The following is a 19,960-nucleotide window of genomic DNA, read 5'->3' on the forward strand; positions in this document are numbered from 1 at the left end:
TATAATAATTTAAAATGCAGTTTTCAATGAAAATTATTTGAATTAAATCTTATTTAATTAATAAGTTTTGTTTGTATACCTATGTAATATGCAAACATATACGTTGTTTGAATATTGATTAGTATGAATTTAAAAAATTACATATTGAAATGATGATATAAATACCTACTAAACATGCTACTATGTACATATGTATGTAGATAGTTTTTATATTTATTGAATTGTTAAGAAAAAGCATTTTCTTCTTATGCTAAGTATGTAGAGCTTTCAGCTTACCGTCGAAGCAATGCAATCATGTCATATCGGAGTTTGTCCCGGCCGATCTCCAAAGCTCAGTTCAAAAGTCGGCTTCAATTTATTTTCACAAAACGAAAGTTAAAAGCCTTCTCCACTCCAATTTGGTTTAGCTAAATTCGATTCTAGGACGGCTGAACATATTGATAGAAAGTCACAGTGACTGATCTTCATAAAGTAGACCATTTAAAGGGTTAACCAGTCATTCGAGGCGTTGGAACAGAAGATCAGTAGGTACGGTTTCGGTGATAAAATGCGAGCTCAGCACGCAAACCTTCCTTCACGGGCAATTTGACATGCGGCTTGGAAAGAAATGTCGGCCAGAGCTATTCAAGTCCCATACCGAAAACGACAGACACTGATTCATGAATGGCTATGGTCGTTAATTAAGGAGCACGGGTCAGGGAATGTCTACAGCCGGTGCTCGAGGGGTTAAAACAACCCCGTGCGTCAATAACGACTGCGTTCAATTATCGGAGAAATGTCAACTGTTTCGATCTACAATGACATTTGGGCTAATTTTCATCAATCAACGCCGCACAGTTTGACACAAAATCCATTTTAAGTATGTACATAAACCAGCGGATCCAAACGTTTTTTGACCCGCCTACCCCTTTTTTAGTTCATTTATAAAAATTGTTCCCTCATTTTCCTTTTAAAATTTCGTCATTTTTTGTAAATTAGCACGTCTAATCGATTTTAAATACGAGCTAGAGCTAGTAATACATACATATATACATATGTATGTATGCAGAATAAAAGCTTCATAGAATGTTTTGATATACATATTTATTTTATTTATTTTTTACAATTTCGCCATTGTTACATTACAGACATTGAGAACTCATAATTAACGAGACGTCTAAATACATAATTATTACATACATACACATGTACACCGAAACAATACCTGATATCTATGGTCAGATATTACAAACATCGTATAAATACGATTAATAACATTTTTCATGTAACAATACGATTTTTTACATACCTCCTTTGCATTTTTACATTGGATAAACAACCACAGAGACATCTATGGTGAGAAATCTAGCAAAACCTGAGATATAACAATAATTCAAGGTTTGCAACAGAAAATTGGGAAGGAAAAGCCAATTTTACAGGAACCGTTTCAATGAAAATCAGAAAAATTGGCAAACTCTGATAAGAAACGATCGACCTCGACAAACCAAGGTCTGGCCAACAACGAGACTCTTAGTGGGAATCGAACCCGTGACATCAATTCAATACTCACCACTAGACCACGCTGCTGGTTATATATGTATACTATTAATCTACATACAGCAGTGGAGAAGTATTAGGCCACTTTTAAAATATGTTTTTGACTCGGGCATTTGAAAAATCTACTATAATAATATAAACCCGTAATCTTACTGAAAATCCTATATTGTGTAACCTGGATTTCCCTTTCTGTTATTATTTTAAAAAATGCTTATTATTTAAAAAAAAAATACGAAATTGTACATTTTATGTTTCGAGAGAAGTGGATTCGTAATTTGTTTTTATCGTTCCTTTTTTTTTTTTTTTTGGTTTTTTTTAAATGACGTGCATTTATTTATTAAAAAATTACAAAAACATGGGAATCAAGTGAGGAAACAGGACTCAGATTATTTTAATGAATTTTCAAGGGTAAACATTTCAATAGATAAACATTTCCAAGCAACTTAAATTATCGCGATATATGTATACAAATGACATCAAAAGGATACAGCTAGATTTGCTTTAACAAAAAATCAATCAGAAATGGGAATAATAAGAAAGAGAACACTGTGCCAAGATCAAATTTTAACGACCTTGTCTTTCAAAATCCCGAAAACGGACTTTCTGAGATAGCTTGAGAAGTGAAAGGGGATTGAAATTAAAAATTTTCTTCGCAAATCACAAGAAGACGTCTGATGGAAGCTGGATTATGGGGATGCAATGTCAGAATGAAGCCATAATTGAAAAGCGTCCTGTATATGAGGTTTTAATCGGATTAATTTCGCTCTATACGGTTTATTCGTTTGTTATTTGTGATATCTGGATACAAAAGATAAAGTGAATAAATGAATCTTGTAAATATAATATTTTCTGAAATTTTTTACAATACTTACTTACTTTTTATTATCGTTTATATTAATACGATAATAAAAAAATGAGGATAATCATGAATCCGAAAATCGAAAGTGTGATCAGCTTTGCTAAAAAACATGAAACGCGCTAATATTGCCTTTAACGAACACGATTGAAATGCGAATTCAATGACAGAAAAAAACCTGTATCGTTTAACGTTTCAATATGAACACATACGCTCGAAAGCTTAAAAGGCTTTCGAAAAGCTTTCAATGCAATAATAATATGTGTGATAGAAGCTTTTATTCAATACGGAAATATATATCAGATATAAATATAATCTAGCAATTTAAAACGATGTATGTATGTACATACAAACATAAGTAGGTATTACATCAATTTAATATCATATTAAAGATTTGATTTCAAGATCCCAGTTAGGTATTCTAGACACGTTGCAATCTTTTCACTTAATCCTTTCAATACTAATTCCCAAAAATATTCTTATCTGCAGCGTGTTTATCGTATGTTTAACGGGGAGCTGAATGACGTTGATCTATTGTATATTCGGTATTTCCTTACATCAATTCAGGACTGCCATCAAGAGAGTTTTAATTGATTAATCCATTTCTATTTCTATTATATATTCTTTATCAAATTATATTATATCACTTTATGTTTATCCAATTATATTATATCACATTATGTTTAATTGTGCATTGTCTTATTTAGTCATATTTTAGTTTTTATTCTTTTCTTTTTCATTTGTTTGTCTATATGTACTATGTAGATATGTATATTATATATTTTGAAAAAATCTATAATTGGGGCTCAGATGCTATTCTGTTATATTTATTCTTTATTTTATGAATTTCTACATCTGAGGCCTGTTGATTTTTCAATAAATAAATAAATATATGTTTATCCAATCGTAAATATAACAATTTTCTCGAATACTTATCTCAATATACATACATAAATTGTTTGATTATTTTATAAAATGTATGAATACATAGGAATACGAAACGAGATTAAAAGCTATTTATAATACGAATCTACAAAGCAACAAAGCGAAAAAATAACCATTGTTCCACAAAAACAAAGAAAGTTTATTTCGATGGTTTCAAGTTTCCGGACTTGAGATGAATTTACAAATATAAATTAAAACATAATGGAAACTATAAATATGCATTTTGAGATGAATTTTATAAAGTTTTAGATATACATATGTACAATAATTTTTTTATAGATTAAAAAAAAATCGGATGTGACCAACCAATGACTTTATGGATGTATTGAGGGATATAAGAAGGTCACAAAACAAAATTTGATATTGAACCATACAGACATTCACACATACCGGCAGCATTATGAAATATTTACTAATAGCTACATGTGACAGCATTTTCGATATAAATTGATCGCAAATGTATGGAAACTTGCACAAGACAAAATTTCTACTTCCGGTTGTCGGATTTTGTTCAATTTTTTTTATTACTTAAAATCACTATCAGTATTATACACAATAAATATCAATAAGATTAACATAATTTAAAAGGTCAAAATAAATTAATGAATTATTGTTTAAAAAAAAAATACTAATTCCGGTTTAAAAATTCTGACCGAAATCATATCAGTTCTAAGTTAGTACATAAAGAATAGAAATATAAATTTTCAGCTTGATACGTTCAGGCGTGTGGACAGAATAGTGGCCACAACATTTTTGACCTTTCTAAGAGGAAAAAATCCCACTTCCGGTTTAGTGATTTTTTTTTTATTTTCATCACATTGATACTAAAAATTTTAGTTCAATAAACCAAAAGATTTCTGAGAAAAATATAAAAAACCTCGATTCTACTACTTCCGGTTCAGATAAAAATATTAGGTTATAAAATTTATAATTTCTATTACATGCAAAAAAATTTTAGTCCGATTCAGATAGAAGCTTGGGAGATAATTAAATTCAAAAACTTAAAAAAAGCAGGACACTTATAAGGGGAGGTACCTATTCCGGTCAACCTAAAAATTTGAAAAAAAATTACATTATGTCGATAACAATTTCAGTAACTAAAACTAAATTTCAGTTCGATAGGACTAACGGTCTTCAAATAACCCCCAAAATACACAGACACACATATACATTTTTTATAGATCATGAAAGCGTGATCGGTGATCGTTTCCGAGTTCAAATCAGTCAAAATCTCGAGTTTAAATTTTCGCATGATCACGAAACTTCATCTATTGTTACTACCTCCATAGATAAAGTTACCACTTTTACTACTCAAAAAATAGCACTATTTTTAACAAGATACATAAATCGATTGATTGGAGGACATTGTTTAAAACCGATGAAAATTTTTATTTATCTTCTCTATGATACGAAACAAGTTTTTCACTTGGTCCATTGTAAGAAATCCAAAATTCGCATTTTTCTCTCCGGCCTAACGCACACGTCTATACACAATGGTAGTATAATGGTAGTATAACCTGCTTAATTTCACTAGTACTCTCACATCTTATATGGACAAACGAATCCAAATAGACGTCGTTTATACGGATTTCTCTAAAGCTTTTGATAAAATCAATCACAACCTATTACTCAATAAACTTTGGTCCCTCGGAATCCGAGGAATTTTATTTTAATTTATTTTATTTAAAATTTATTTCGTTGGATCTCTTCGTATATACTAAATCGTCACCAAATCATAATTCTCAATGGTTTTAGATCATCACTTAGACATATTCCTTCCGGTGTCCCACAAGGGTTGCATTTAGGTCCCTTATTCTTTTTACTCTATATTAATGATATCTCATATATCTTCAAACATTCCTTTATATTTCTTTACGCTGATGATTTAAAAATTTACAAACCTATATACACCATAGACGATTGTCATAAGATACAAGAAGATCTAGATAGATTCTCTATATATTGTTTAAATAATGATCTTTTTATTAATCTAGAAAAATGCTCTATTTTAAATTTCACTAGAAATAAGTCAATTATTACTAATCAATATCAATTAAATCATTCAATCCTTAACACGTCATCTTCTATTAAAGATCTTGGTGTAATACTCAATAATAAACTAGATTTCTCTGAACATATTTCTTTTATTACCAACAAAGCATTTAAATCTCTTGGATTCCTACTCCGCTCAACAAAACCCTTTAATGATCCTTATGTACTAAAATTACTTTATTTTTCCTTTGTAAGGTCTCACCTTGAATTTGCCTCAATTATCTGGTCACCTTTTTATTTATCCCATATTAATTGTATTGAGAAAGTTCAACTTAAATTTATTAAATCCTTACGCTACCTTTTTCCTACCTATACCCATTCTACTGTTTCCGACATTTTAAAAATCCTTTCTTTTAACAATCTTTCTGTCAGGCGACGACATACTGATGCTATATTCTTCTTTAAGCTCATAAATGGTTTCCTTGATTGTTCTGATTTACTGAATAAGGTTAATTTCAGAATCCCAGTTCGATACTCTAGACGCGTTGCACTCTTTTCACTTGATCCTTTCAATACTAATTCCCAAAAATATTTTTATCTGCAGCGCGTTTGTCGTATGTTTAACGGAGAGCTGAATGAGGTTGATCTGTTTGGTATTTCCCTACATCAATTCAGGTCTAACATCAAGAGAATCTTGACCGATTGATTCATTTTTTCTCCTATTCTATTTTTCCAATATTTCCATTATTTTTATACTTTAGTTTAGTTATGTAATGTGCTATTTAATCATATTATAGCTTTCATTCTTTTCCTTTTCATTTGTTTATTTTGTATTTACCTTTTTCATTTGTTTTATATTTGTAAATTTCAATTTCTTCTTATATTCTATCTTATAACCTTTTCCAAATATTTTAATACTATAGTTTAATTATGCAATGTACTACATATTTTGTCATGCCTTTATTCTTTACTTTTTAATTTGTTTTCCTTATATTTATCTTTTTCATTTTTGTAAAAATCAATTATTGGACTCGGATGTTACATATATTATTTATTTACTTTTTGTTTTTTTTATACCTATCTCTGTACATCCTGTCTGTTGATTTTTCAATTAATAAAATAAAATAAAATAATTTGAAAACTTCGAGAGGAAACAGAGCGCGAACCCGATGGGAATTTCCAAGTGATAAATTCCAAAGTCACAAATAACCGTAAAGTTAGTAGAAGTTGGTCCAAGAGAAGTCCGACGCTGAATGGAATTTAAAATTCAACAATGATTACGTCAGGTGTGCGTTGCACCAACTACTTCCTACTACGATCATCTTATGACTCGGTTGTAAGCTTTGGAATTGAAGGATAAAATTTAATATAAGAAACTTTACTCGAAGCTAGGAAGATGATTTTTATTCAAAATCGATATTTCGCACTTTCTTTTATACCTCACTTCATAGATTAAGAAATTTTTCGACACCATTCATATTGTATTTTGGTAACTTCTTAGAATAAATAATAAGTTATTAACATCTAGGAAAATAATGCACATATATGATTTTTTTGCTCTAAAACCCGAGTCCATTAGTCCATTAGTGTACATATATTTCATATGCTACCTGTTATTGTGAATCTAACAAATTTCAACTACAGATTTTCTCGAAGCTGTAATGCATTTTTAACAAAAAATACGGAAATCTTACAATTGTAACAACGGGTTTCCATATTTTTAACAATGAAGTTCTAGAAACTCTCGGAAACCCGATGAGTGACAGCAATTAATTGACTGTCAGTATAAGCATCGCTGATACGCAGCACACTCCTAAGTCATCCTAAATATAATATGTATACACATACATACATACGTACATACATGGAATTCCAAAACTGAAGATGTATGTATATACTTCTGAATAAAAAAGAACTTCGATCAATGCGTTTTACCAGTGATGACGTATAGATGTGAAACTTGAACATTGAACGCCAAGATGCTACACAAAGTCCAATGCACTCAAAGAAGAATGGAACGCTGTATGCTCGGCATAACGAGTAAAGACAAGAAGCGGAATATGTGGGTGAAAAGTATGACAGGGGTAGTGGACATAGTAGATAGAGTAAATAGATTAAAATGGCGATGGACGGGTCACGTGGATAGAAGAATGGACGAAGGAAAGATGGGTAGTCGGGAAAGATGGGTAGTCGAAATTAGGAAAATGTGTGAGGTGATATGGACGAGAGTTAGCCCAAAAGTGGAGTGGAAGCGTGTTGGAGAGGTTTTCATCCAGCAATGGATGGTGAGCTGTATGATGACATAATATATGTAAAGTTTTATCTACAATGTACATCATAAAACGGTGCATGGTAAAAATCTTAGTTTTCCACGAAGTTTATCTCTTCATACATTTATGTATGCATGTGTAGATTCTAGTTTGAAAATAATTACATAGTTTGTTTAGTATAGCTTTCACAGAGAATGTACAAAAACATGCTGGCATGTATATTTTCGAGTACAGCATCGGATCGTCGGGCAGCGAAAGACTCCAGTTGGCAGTTCGTTAGAATTCTTAGCCGCTTTGTATTATATAATTCGAATTTTCTGGCTTGCTAATCCAGCTGTGTTGGAGTTGGCAAGCGCCAACCTACATAGTCGAATATGTTAAATTCTGTACGGAACAATGCGTCGTTCCTGCCAAAATTTATGCACAGTCACGAATGGATGGCTCTGTTAGCGTTATCGCGTCGACAGGTAAAATATGAGCCAACTGACAAGACGCCATTTTGTAATCCCAAGATGCGATAAAGTTTCCTTAATCGCAAATATCCAACAAAATATGATGCTTGAACAACGAAACAATTTCAACAATTTTGATTATAATCAATGCCGTGTAGCACGGCATACTTCTATAAGCTATTCCATTTTACAAAGCAGTAAGTGAAATATGGATTTCGATTCGTATTGGTTGACTTCTATGAACAAATAATTATGCATTATATTAACAAATATTAAGCAAAAGTTCGTTCGTTATTTAAATAAATGATTATTGAAAAACATTAAAAAAATTATGACTTTTCTAACAACCTATTTAAACAGTGTACCTATCTCTATAACACCTATCTCTATCAGCGAAAAAATGAACTTGATGCTGATTAATAGTCTCATCTGAATTTAACGATATACATACATACATACATATATACATATGTATGTATAGGTATATGTGACCACGCAAGTATTTATGAGGAGAGCTAAACAAGTAGAACTCAAGTCAGTGGGGCCAAGTCAGGAAAGTATTGTGGGTAGGGATTGCAATTCACCGTCAAATTTGATTTACCGGTAAACGGTAAACAATTTTTACCAGTAAATGGGAAAAAAAATCCAAAAAACATTAACCTAAATTTAATCATAAATTAAATAAAGTCCATTCGTAATAATTCATATTATATGTATTTTTTTCATGTTTTAAGCAATCGTATTTATTTAATTAAAGTTTTTTAATACAAAACGACCCTAAAAACCTAATATCATAAATGAATAAAACCAACCCTAACTTAAGCTAACCTAACCTAACCCTTAAATAAATAAATATGGGCTGCTAAGATATTACGATGTGTTTGGATGGATATTACGTGCGGTTCATGAGGAGAGTGGGAACGTACAGGAGCAGGGCGACGCGCTATCATCCAACTGTTAAAAATTATAATTTCACTGATAGGGGCCAGTGAAAATGTAATTGGATATGATTTCACTGAACTATGCCCAGTGAAAATGTAACTGGCTATGATTTCACTGAAACGTCAAATTTTAATTTTTGTTACTGCAACCCATTTGACGTTTGATTTGCCAGGCTGACACCTAATCTGTCGTGCGAGCTATTTTAGAGATGTTAATTTGACATTAAATGTCCTTTTTTCATTCATACATATGTACATATGTATGTCGTGTAATTTATTTTACAGCCGTGCCAAAAATATTATCCCTTAAAAAAACCTATCATGACTTTTCCGACAACCTTTGAATGCCCGAAAGTTATTCCGGGTACGGGGTATGATGTAATTAATATACACATCCCTCTGACCAATAGTAATTTCATATTTTTCTGCCTACCACTTGGCTGAATGGAATGAAGTTTAATACATCAATTTAGTCAGAGAATTCAAAATAAACACTGGAATGTGAAACATTTTTATTATTACGTACAAGCTAAGTTGTAGGTCAGAGGCAAAAATTAATCCAATATATCATTCGTCGGCTTGCGGTATGAATTGTGGGGTGTCCTTTTTGTGACAATTAACGAAAATTACACCGATGTTATTAATGTGTCCGCGCGCCACGGGGACAATGGCTGGAATACGCTTTTGTTACACCACATTACACCGCCCGAAAAGTGGTTCTAATTGAAAACGGGGACCCAGGGACGGACCTGGGCGAAAACGAGAGAGCAACCTCCAAAAAGGGATTTTGTCCTTCAAACGGCAACGTTCAACATCCTTGGCTAAGCTCGCCAACGAGCCTACAACTCAAACATCCTTTGAAACGGGAACCGACCTCATAAGCCAGGGTCGTTAGCTTTTTATAATGTCACCTACAGTTGTGTATTACGTTTTACAAACAAATTCAACCACTTTCCAGTTGCAATATGTATAATTGTTTCCTCAACACCACTTAATCCATTCATACCATAAATTTACTTTTTGAGTATATTGGCGAAGCAATAAATACATATGTTGTATGTATGTATGTAGTTTAGAATTTTTTGCGGAAACGAAACTACTAGAATTGCCGTTTTTCAAATATTAATTCACATATTTCATTGTATTATACATATGTACATGTTGTAGATGAAGATGAAATTTTGTGATCATGCGAAAATTTGACTTGATTTTTACTGATTTGAACTCGGTTTTAATGGTTTTGAAAAAAGTTGTGTGTATGTCTGTGTGTGTCTTTATATTTTGGAGATTATTTGAGCATCGTTAATTTTATCACACTGAAATTTGGTATCATCTATTGAAATTCATTATCGACACGACGTTAATTTTTTTCAATTTTTTTAGTTGACCGGAAATGGTACCTCCGCTTATATGTAGGTTGTCCTTTTACTCCACTTATATGTAGGTGAAAAATAGTACATAAAAATGTACATAAGGAGAAAGAAAAAGAAAAGGTAACATAAAATAAAACAATATATAAATAAAAATAAAATCACAGCGAGGCCCAAAATATGTATGAATGTACGTAAGTTTACTTCATACTTGAACATTTTATTTGTAAAAAATAATCTAGAATCAAGGATATTTGTACATATGTAGTACATACATACATAATACAATGTATCTTCTGTTACAGTAATATAACCTCAGAGATACATATTTACATATGTATTTATCTACCTATGTATATAATCATATTTATAACGTGAACATTGACTGTTAGAAATCTTAGGAGGTTTAATACGTTACTAAAATAATTTGTGAGTCCTTCGAAAATACAGTTTTCATCAAAACCTTCAATCAATAAACCTCCATGGGAAAATTCATTCAATTTACACATGGAATAGATATTTACTTATAGATATAAATATTATATAACATCGACATACATATGTACCTATACATATATGTACATATATATGTACATATGTAGTTAAGATACGGACGACATCCATTGTTCTCATTCGCTTTAGAATAGTTTAAATTTAAACGATTGCCAGCGCGTACTTCGTCGCCATTGTGAAAACTGTTAATGGGGGAAAATTCTGAATGAGAAACTGTAAACGGGTATCTTTCAAAGGTGAAATTGCGAGAAGAGCGAATGGCAAACGTTATAAATAACACTCTAGGGAGGGCATATCGTATTCACGCCAACCCTACCCGTGCACACCGACAGCATTATCGACGTACTCATAATTCAAATACGCTATACGTTGCAAATGAAAGGCGCTTTAAATTTATTCCGCACAAAAAATAAAAACACCAGCTATATTTTGTAAATAATGAATCTTAACGAAAACATATTGAAAAATACATTTTTAAATGTGGATGAATTTTTAATATTATTTTATTTTCAAATTACATATGTACGTCATAGTGACATTATACGTTGGCCCAATACTTCTATTTACATGTATTCTTACAAGAGAAACGAACATATGAGCTGTTAATTCAATTTCAAAAGTCCAATTTTCAATTTCAAAAACACTATTTCTGTTTGATTTAATTCAAAAATTGCTTTTACTTATTTTAATTCGATATGTCCAGAATCTCGGAATAAACGTATTACAGGCCAGAAGTATTATTAAATATTGTTTAACGCAAAGCATTATATTTAATGTTTTGCGAGATATATCTCGAAATGAAGGAAAGTGTGCTTATGCCACTTTCAAATATAACGGCTCATATGTATATAAAATAGTTTATACAAACAACTTGTTTGATGAAAGTTCTTTATATTCATGACGACTTATCGCACTCTATATACATATTTCTCCATGAATATGCTTTTTTTGCACTGTGGTAATTTTTTTATTATTTGGGATATTTCAGGTCAATATTATGGCCTATTTTGATTATGACACATTGACTTGAATGTCCAAGGGTCTAAGAAGTGGAGAAATGTGTACAGCGCGATACGACATCGCGCCGCTAAGAATTAGAAACCCGCCTTAAGTGTATACATTAAGCCTTACATATATGTCAACACATTAAAGCCGGGCATGCATTTTGAAAAATCTATTAGAATCAATACAAAAATAAACAGTAGACTTTTTTCATTGATCGTTTTATAATATCTGGAGGCAAAGTAAAAAAAAATGATTGACATTTTAATAGCGGTTAAAGCATATATCAATAGTACTTTCCGGTTGATTGGTCTACTGATTCGTCAACCCCTATATGTAGAGCGGAAGCGGTGATGTATAGCCTCCATTACACGCTTCAAAATTTTTCTAGAACGTGAATTAATGATTTGGGGAAATTTTTATTACAGCAAATGGTCCAACATAGAGTCGCATTCGTATTTGATTCGCGTTAATGACTGAAATATTTTGTATCAATTGAACCATTCAACTGTTGCTTTGGTTATACATGTAATATTATTTCTAAGGAATCGAGTGTTGAATGTTTCAACTGTTGCTATGTTTACTAGAGTAATTTATGACCGGAGATATGTAGTAATTCAAATGCCAAAAAAAAAAAATTGGTTCGTTGCCAAATTTTCTGAATAAACTACCCTTAACTCGAACAGATTCAAGTATTAAAGCATTAACCGTATTTGAAAAAAAAGCGTCGAAAAAAAAATCGAGATTGTTAGTAATATTTTTTTTAATCAAAAATTTATAATTTTTACACCTAATATCTCATCTTATATTATTAAACAAACAATTCTTGCATGCTTGTATGGATGTAACTACATATGTAAGCTCATCAATTACATATACATATCTTGAAATTATCCAAGAATTTTGATAAAATTAAATATTAACATTCTTTCTAGTTCAAAAAATCGATTAATCAATATATATACGCCTGAAAGGATGTGGAGGTTACCCAATTTACTTTATTTTATACATAAGGCCATTATAAATTACAAATTAATTTTTTTGGGTATTAAAAGGGTATACTTTCTATACTACAATGTCAGATAATTAGTAGTTGTGGCTGCGTTTTAACGATAGTTTATAGGGAGTGCCACTCCCTTAACCTATCCATCGAACGTGTTGTATGGGATCGGACTCTCGGTGATGTTTGTGGTGCGGGCTGGCGGCTGCTCGCTTGTGGGGTGTTTGTCGATCTGGAACACTAAGCAAAATTAGTGCAACATCTGTGGGATACTGTCGGGGTTAGTGTGTTAGTGGGTGGTTAACGGGTATGGACCGTTTGGAGGTGGTTGAGTCTGGTTAATTAAATTGGGTGCTATTTTAGCCTATACCCATCTTCAGAATGTCGATGGGTCTTTGGTTGGACGTGAGTTTGGTCACACTGAGGGAATTGATCAGGGGATTGTCTATTTTGCCGAGAGACTTGAAGTAGTTCACGGCAAGTTTGTGTACGTGTTTGTCGAGGTAGTCAATGCTTAGGTCATTGTGAATTATAGTGTTTCTTGTGTACCAGTCGTAGTTGCCCGTGGCACGCAAGAATTTGTTTTGAATTGTCTGTAGTCTGAGTATGGATCTGTTGGAGATGGTAGTGTGAGCCCACACGGGGCTCGCGTACGTGATTTGTGGGCGGATGATGGATTTATACAGCAAGCACTTGTTTTTAAGCGAGAGCTTGCTGTTTGGTTTGCATAGTGGGTAAAGCTTTGACGCAACTGCCCTAGCTTTACGCACCGCGTTAGTGATGTGGGGTCTCCAGGTTAATTTGCGGTCGATTATTACCCCCAGGTAGCGGGTAGACGTGGTCCAGTTGACTGGTTTGTCGTTTATAATGACTGGCTTGGCTGGTTTGCACCGTTTTTTACGTCTGGAGAAGAATATTGCCTGACTTTTATCCGGGTTGATTTTCATCAGCCATTTATCGTACCACGCTACCAGTTGGTCCGAGTACTTCTGGAGGGCGAGCGAGACTCCCTTGGGGCCGACGGAGCTCGCTAAGATGGCCGTGTCGTCGGCGTACTGTGCGATGTTTGTGTACCTATGTGTAGGAGTGGGTATGTCGTGTGTGTAAAGGTTGAATAGCGTGGGGCCGAGGATGGAGCCTTGGGGTACCCCAGCGGAGATGCCTCGCTGAGTTGATATGCGGTCCTTGAGTTTGACCTGAAATCTCCTTTCTCTTAGGAAGGATGCGATAGAACGTATTGAGTGGGGGGTGATGTTGGCGGCAATCATTTTGTAAAGGAGGCCAGAGTGCCAGACTTTATCGAAGGCTTTGGAAATGTCTAGGAAGATTGCTCCAGTAGACATGTTGTGGTCGAAACCGTCTATAACGGTTTCAACAACTCTGTGAATCTGGTGAACGGCAGAGTGTTGGGGTCTGAAGCCAAATTGTGTTTTGGGAAGAAGGTCAATATTTGCGATTTCGCTGTTGAGATTTGAGATTAAGATCCGTTCCAGGATCTTACTCAGTGAGGATAGCAAGCTGATGGGTCGGTAACTTGTTGCGAGGGAGGGGTTCGAGTAGGGTTTTCTGATGAGAATGACATTGGCGAGTTTCCATTGACTCGGAAAGTAGCAGATTCTGTTGGTGGCATTTAGTATTGCCGTGAGTGCAGCGATGGCTTTTTGAGGGAGTTCTTTTAGAGCTTTGTTGGAAATTCCGTCAGGGCCAGGGGCCTTTTTGGCGGCGATAGTTTTGATGATGTTTAGGACTTCAAGCGGCGAAGTGGCGACAATGGGTACTGGGGCTGGGTTTTCGAGGTAGCTGTTGACGGAGCTTTCAACCATTTGGCAAAAGTCACTTTGCAGGTTGAAGTTTGAGAGAGAGAATTGGTCCTGGAGACTGTCGGCTAGGGCTTCCGCTTTATCGGCGGTGGAGTAGACGAACTTATCTCCAACTTTGATCCTGTCGATCCTGTTGCCGTTGCTTCTGAAGATTTTTGACAGTTTCCAGAAACCGTTATGTCCGTCTTCTAGCGCTCTGAGTTTGGTATCCCAGTTGTCGTTTCGTAGTTGCCACAAGGCATTTTTAACGTCTTGTTGAAGTCTGTTCATTCGCTGTTTGAGGATTGGGTCCTTGTACCTTTGGAATGCCTTCCTAGCTCTATTCTTAAGGCGAATAAGATCGCGAATGTCGGGGGGTAAAGCTTGCGGGTGCAAAGGGGAGTGGGGTGTGGTGGTGGTGCTGGCGTCTAAGGCTGACTGTATTTCATCCGTGAGTATGTTAATAGCGGAGTCTATTTCTTGGGTGGTGTGAATTGAGTGGGGGTAAGTGACGGTGTGATGAAGGAGAGTTGAGAATTTCTCCCAAGATATGGTACTTCGGAGGATGGGGTTTATAGTTACGGGTGTGTTGGTGAGTTCTAGTATGACCGGGTGATGGTCGGAAGAAAGATCGTTTACTACAGTCAGGGACTGCGCGCCCGGAAAATTTTGAGTTAGAACGATGTCTAAGATATCGGGTCTGCCTTTGAAGTTAATGGGGATTCTTGTGGGTTCGTCTGGGGCCGTGACGGAAACTTTTGGGTTTGAAAGTTGGGAGTAACTTAAAAGAATTTTTCCATTATTGTTAGTGGCTTGACTGTTCCATCTGGAATGTTTGGCGTTAAGGTCGCCTGCGGCAATGGTGGCTTTGTTGGTGTTGAATATTTTGTCCAAGTCTGTGGTGAGTAAGTGTTGTTTTGGTGGGTTGTATACTGCGTGGAGGATGAGTGGGGTGCCAGTGTTAGTCCAAACTTCTACCGACGTCAGTTCTATCCCTGTGGTGATCGGCCGCGGGGCCAAGTTGTGTTGAATTGTGTGTTTGATGAATATGGCAGTGCCGCCGGCGGCTTTGCCTATTCTGTCGTTTCTGTATGTGGTGTAGTTTGGGAAGTTTAGTCGATTGCCAGGTTTGAGCCAAGTTTCGTTTACTAGTGCGATATCAATGGAGTGTTGGAGCAAGAATTGCTCGAATTCGACACGCTTGCTGAGTATGCTGCAGGCGTTCCAGTAAACGATCTTGAGGTAGCAAGTCATTTTTTATGTTGGTGGGTGAGCATGAGCAGGATGGCATTTATCGAGTCAATGGACTGTTCGATTTTGCTCATCCGATTTGAAAGGTCTTGGTTTGGGTTCCAGCTAGTGTTGATGTTGGGTTGTTGGGTGGGAGGGGTTAGGGGAGGGAAATTTGAGTTTTCGTGTCTATATTGCGGTACGTTGGTCTTCGTTGGTTGGGGGTGGGAGGGGTTGGGGTTTCGGGGTTGGCGGGAGTTCTTCCTGCTTTTGTTGTTGGGATTTGAAGGGCAGCCTCTGTAGCTGGAAACGTGAGGGCCTCTGCAGCTGGTGCAAGTTGGAGTGGAGGTTGTTGACACACAGTCAGTGGTCAAATGGGGTCCTGCACATTTGATGCACAGGGGGGCGACATGGCAGTTGTAGGAGCCGTGACCGAAGCCTTGGCAGCGGTGACACTGCGGTACAGTATCACCACGGCGAAGTGATTCGGTGCGAACCAGTTGGCCGAAGATGCTGGAGAGGTTGAACAACTTCTTCCCCTCTTCGTCACGTGTGGTTTCGACAGTGAACATGGGCATGTCGCGCTTGTCACGTCGTGATTTCATGACGGTGGCTTTACTGGCTTTGTAGCCAAGATCGGCCAACTCGGCGAGGACTTCTGACTCGGAATAGTTGGGGCTAATGCCTCTAATGACCAGTTTGAGCGGTTTGTCTTCCGTTAGAGGGTGGGCATAGAATTGGAATTGTTCATCTTGGAGCATTTTTGTGATTTGGCGGTAATCATCGATGGTGCATGGTGTGATTTTGACTCTGTTTTCAGAGTAGACGGCTGTGAATTTGAGGTTACGTCCGTCGAGTTTCCTTTGAACTACCTTGTAGTCCGATGGCAACCTTAGAAAGATTGGAGCAACTTTAGGTTTGGGAAGCACATCCGAAACGGTGTTTCTGGATGGGTGAGCGGGGCTTGTGGTCTGGGGGGGTGTACGAATTTGAGGCGTGTTTGCCGACGGTGTGCTGAGGGCCGCTTGTTGGGTGGGTGTGTTGTGAATTGGACGCTTCTGAATATGTTTCCGATTTCGGATGATGCCAACAGGGAAGGAGTATTCCTCTGGTTGTGGTGCAGGTGTTTGTGTAGGTGCAGGTGTTTGGGTAGGTGTGGGTGATTGTGTAGGTGTGGGTGGTTGTGTGGGTTCAGGTGCGGCTGCTGATGCGGGTGGGGACTTGGCAGCGGAAGTAACCTCCATTTTGTTAGACTGCACGGATTCGGAATCGGAGTCGAAGTCGGATTCCGCAAGTGCCGCGTATCTGTTGCTGATGGGTGGGGGCGACTGTAATTGTGTGTGTGTGGTGTTGAGTGGGCTCGTCATTCTACGCTTACCGTTTTTGCGTGGTGACGTCTGAGGGGATGTGGCCATATCCTTCGTCTTTGTGGTCGTCGTTGTCGACTGAGCCTGCGACATGTTTGACGCGAGGTTTCCCAGTTGGGCGGAGTGGGCTGCTTGGTCAGCTGCTCGTTGGGCTGCGTGAGTCGCGATTAACTTTTTGAGGGAAGCGTTTTCTTCCCTCATTTCTTGGTACGCCTTCACGAGTTTTTTAAAGTCATGTTCCGTGAATTTATGCGTTTTAGCGCTAGTGTCACTGCCACCACGGCCATCGCGCCGCACACTGGCCATCTTGTGGGTGGGTTTTTTTTTTTTTTGTTTGTTGTGTCACTGTCACTTGTCACTTGTCACTGTCACTATCACTTTTGTTTATTTGGCTGTTGCTAGGACAGCCTCTCATTCCCAGAGGGACGCGTTCGGAGAGTCGAGCGGTAGTTACATCGCGGTTTCGGCGACGCAGCTGTTATAGACAGCTGTTTGTAGCGCGGGTAACGACAACGACTGCGCGGCGGGACACGTCCGAGCACTCTCTTGTCAGATAATTTACACGTACATATGTATTTATGTATTATTTATTTATTTTTTACATATATACCAGGAAGGCCTTAAAGACAACCCCAATGCGCCTTCCTGGCCAATTACAAACATTGCAGCATTTTTATTTTATTTATTATACAATTCGCTGAATTGCGAGACACCGAAAAAATCGCATATTAACTAGACATCTATGAATTGTACATAAATTTTATTGTACATTAATCAATCTCAAATAGTGGTGACAAAGTAGGTAGGAAGGATATTTAGCCAATTTTACCGGGAACCGTTTCAACAATGAAATCATATAAAATTGGCAAACTATGATAGGAAACGATCGACCTGGAGTCACAAATATCCAGGTCTGACCAGCATCACTACAGATTTACTCATACAAATTATTTTCAATCGCGGTCAGCTGATGGGATCGTACCCGGTGCCTCTTGACGCTAAGCAGAAGCTTAAAGACCGAGCTATGCTGCTGGCTATGTATGTAATATTACATATGTATATGTATGTATATACAATATATGTATATAAATATCGTCAATGCATTGACATGTCGTTTGTAGTCCATAAATATGTATGTATGTATATTATGTGGCCATGTCGTCCGCCCCAACGAACCGGAAACTGGGAGTGGTGATAACAAGTCAAGAATTTAAGGCTTTCGAGCATATAAAATCGTACTAGGGCAAGTTCGGGATCCCCGTGACCCGGATTCGAGGTCGGAAAGAGGTGACGTCAGAAGGCCCTCCCATCCTCTCAACTCGCCCAACAAAAGCGATTATTCCTCTAATCCTTCCGACTAACAGTGATGAATGAACGACACGATATTGCCTAGAGTTTGTCCATCCGACTGTAAAACTGACTATATTGAAAACCTCCGAATCGCATTGATATTTTATACAGACATGTAAAAAGGAATTCATAAAAATATTCGACGAAGTTAGTATAGGTATACATACATATGTAAATATATAGAATGCAATAATTTCCATCTCGAGCCGACAGCGCCCCATTTCTACTCCGGATGCCCGCGGCTTAATGAGAGATAAATCCTTCAGCTTCTCACATTCCTGAAAAGACTTTTCAGAAGCTGTGAAGAGACATTCAGGAGCAATTATCATGCGCAGTTGACGAGAAAATGTCAATTTGGTAGCCGAGGAGTCATTAATTGCATGGGGAAGCTGATTTGCCTAATTAATGATACAGTTCAGAAAAAAGGTCTTGGCTAATTTAAACACTTCAGGAACCTACACGGAAACATTAATCTACATAAACGATACATCTTCTTAAGAAAAAAAAGCTTTATGCACCGGTAATATAAAATGCCACCATATATTTAATATACATACAATTGCATATTGTATATATGTTTCAGTGAAAGCATATTTCAAGTAAAAATATATTTTCACTAGTGAAAATATATTTTCCCGAATTCAAGCAGTGAAAATGTATCAAACAATGAATTTACAACGTTTCACTCTATAAATTTAACCCTAACAACCCAATCTTAAATGAATAGGGCCAACCCTTGCTTAATCTAACCTATCCTAACCCTCAAATAATACCAACCCAAACAATATAATCTTAAATGAATAAAACCAACCCTGCAAATGTAACTGGTTATGATTTCACTGAAACATCAGTGAAAATATATTTTCACTTGAAATATAATTTCACTGTGACATATCTAATATATAATTTGGAAAGAGACTTGTATGTAAGTATGTATGTATGTAACCTTCGTTCGTAGACATAGGCACCGATTCGATTTTTTTCGATTCAAAGGATTCGAAGTCTCCGGGGGCGAAGGCTACGGGGGCGCAGCCGCCGAGGGCGAAATCAAGTAACAGTCAACTTAATAAAAAAAAAACAAATGAGTATTCAAATAAATTTATATAAAATAAAACTATTCAAATAAATTTAATAAAATTTTTACTATTAGATTAGTCATGTTTAAGCTGTTTATATTACAAATACCGAGCGAAGGCGGGTGAAATCACTAGTACATATATAATAAAATCGTAAATATTCGTAAATAATCCTGACTATACTCTAAGCGGGCAATTAACCGATATAAACGATTTCCTGTGTGCATTCAATAAGTATTTGTAGCCATTAGCACTAAGTGG

General features: G+C 36.1%; 1 protein-coding gene across 1 annotated transcript in view; it reads right to left on the reverse strand.

Moving 5' to 3' along the window:
• alpha-Catr (alpha-catenin related) overlaps positions 1–19,960 on the reverse strand; it is a 102,153-nt gene that overhangs the window by 26,859 nt on the left and 55,334 nt on the right. The window lies entirely within an intron of this gene.

Source organism: Arctopsyche grandis, chromosome 1 (assembly GCF_051622035.1).
Source record: "Arctopsyche grandis isolate Sample6627 chromosome 1, ASM5162203v2, whole genome shotgun sequence".
Lineage (NCBI taxonomy): Eukaryota > Metazoa > Arthropoda > Insecta > Trichoptera > Hydropsychidae > Arctopsyche > Arctopsyche grandis.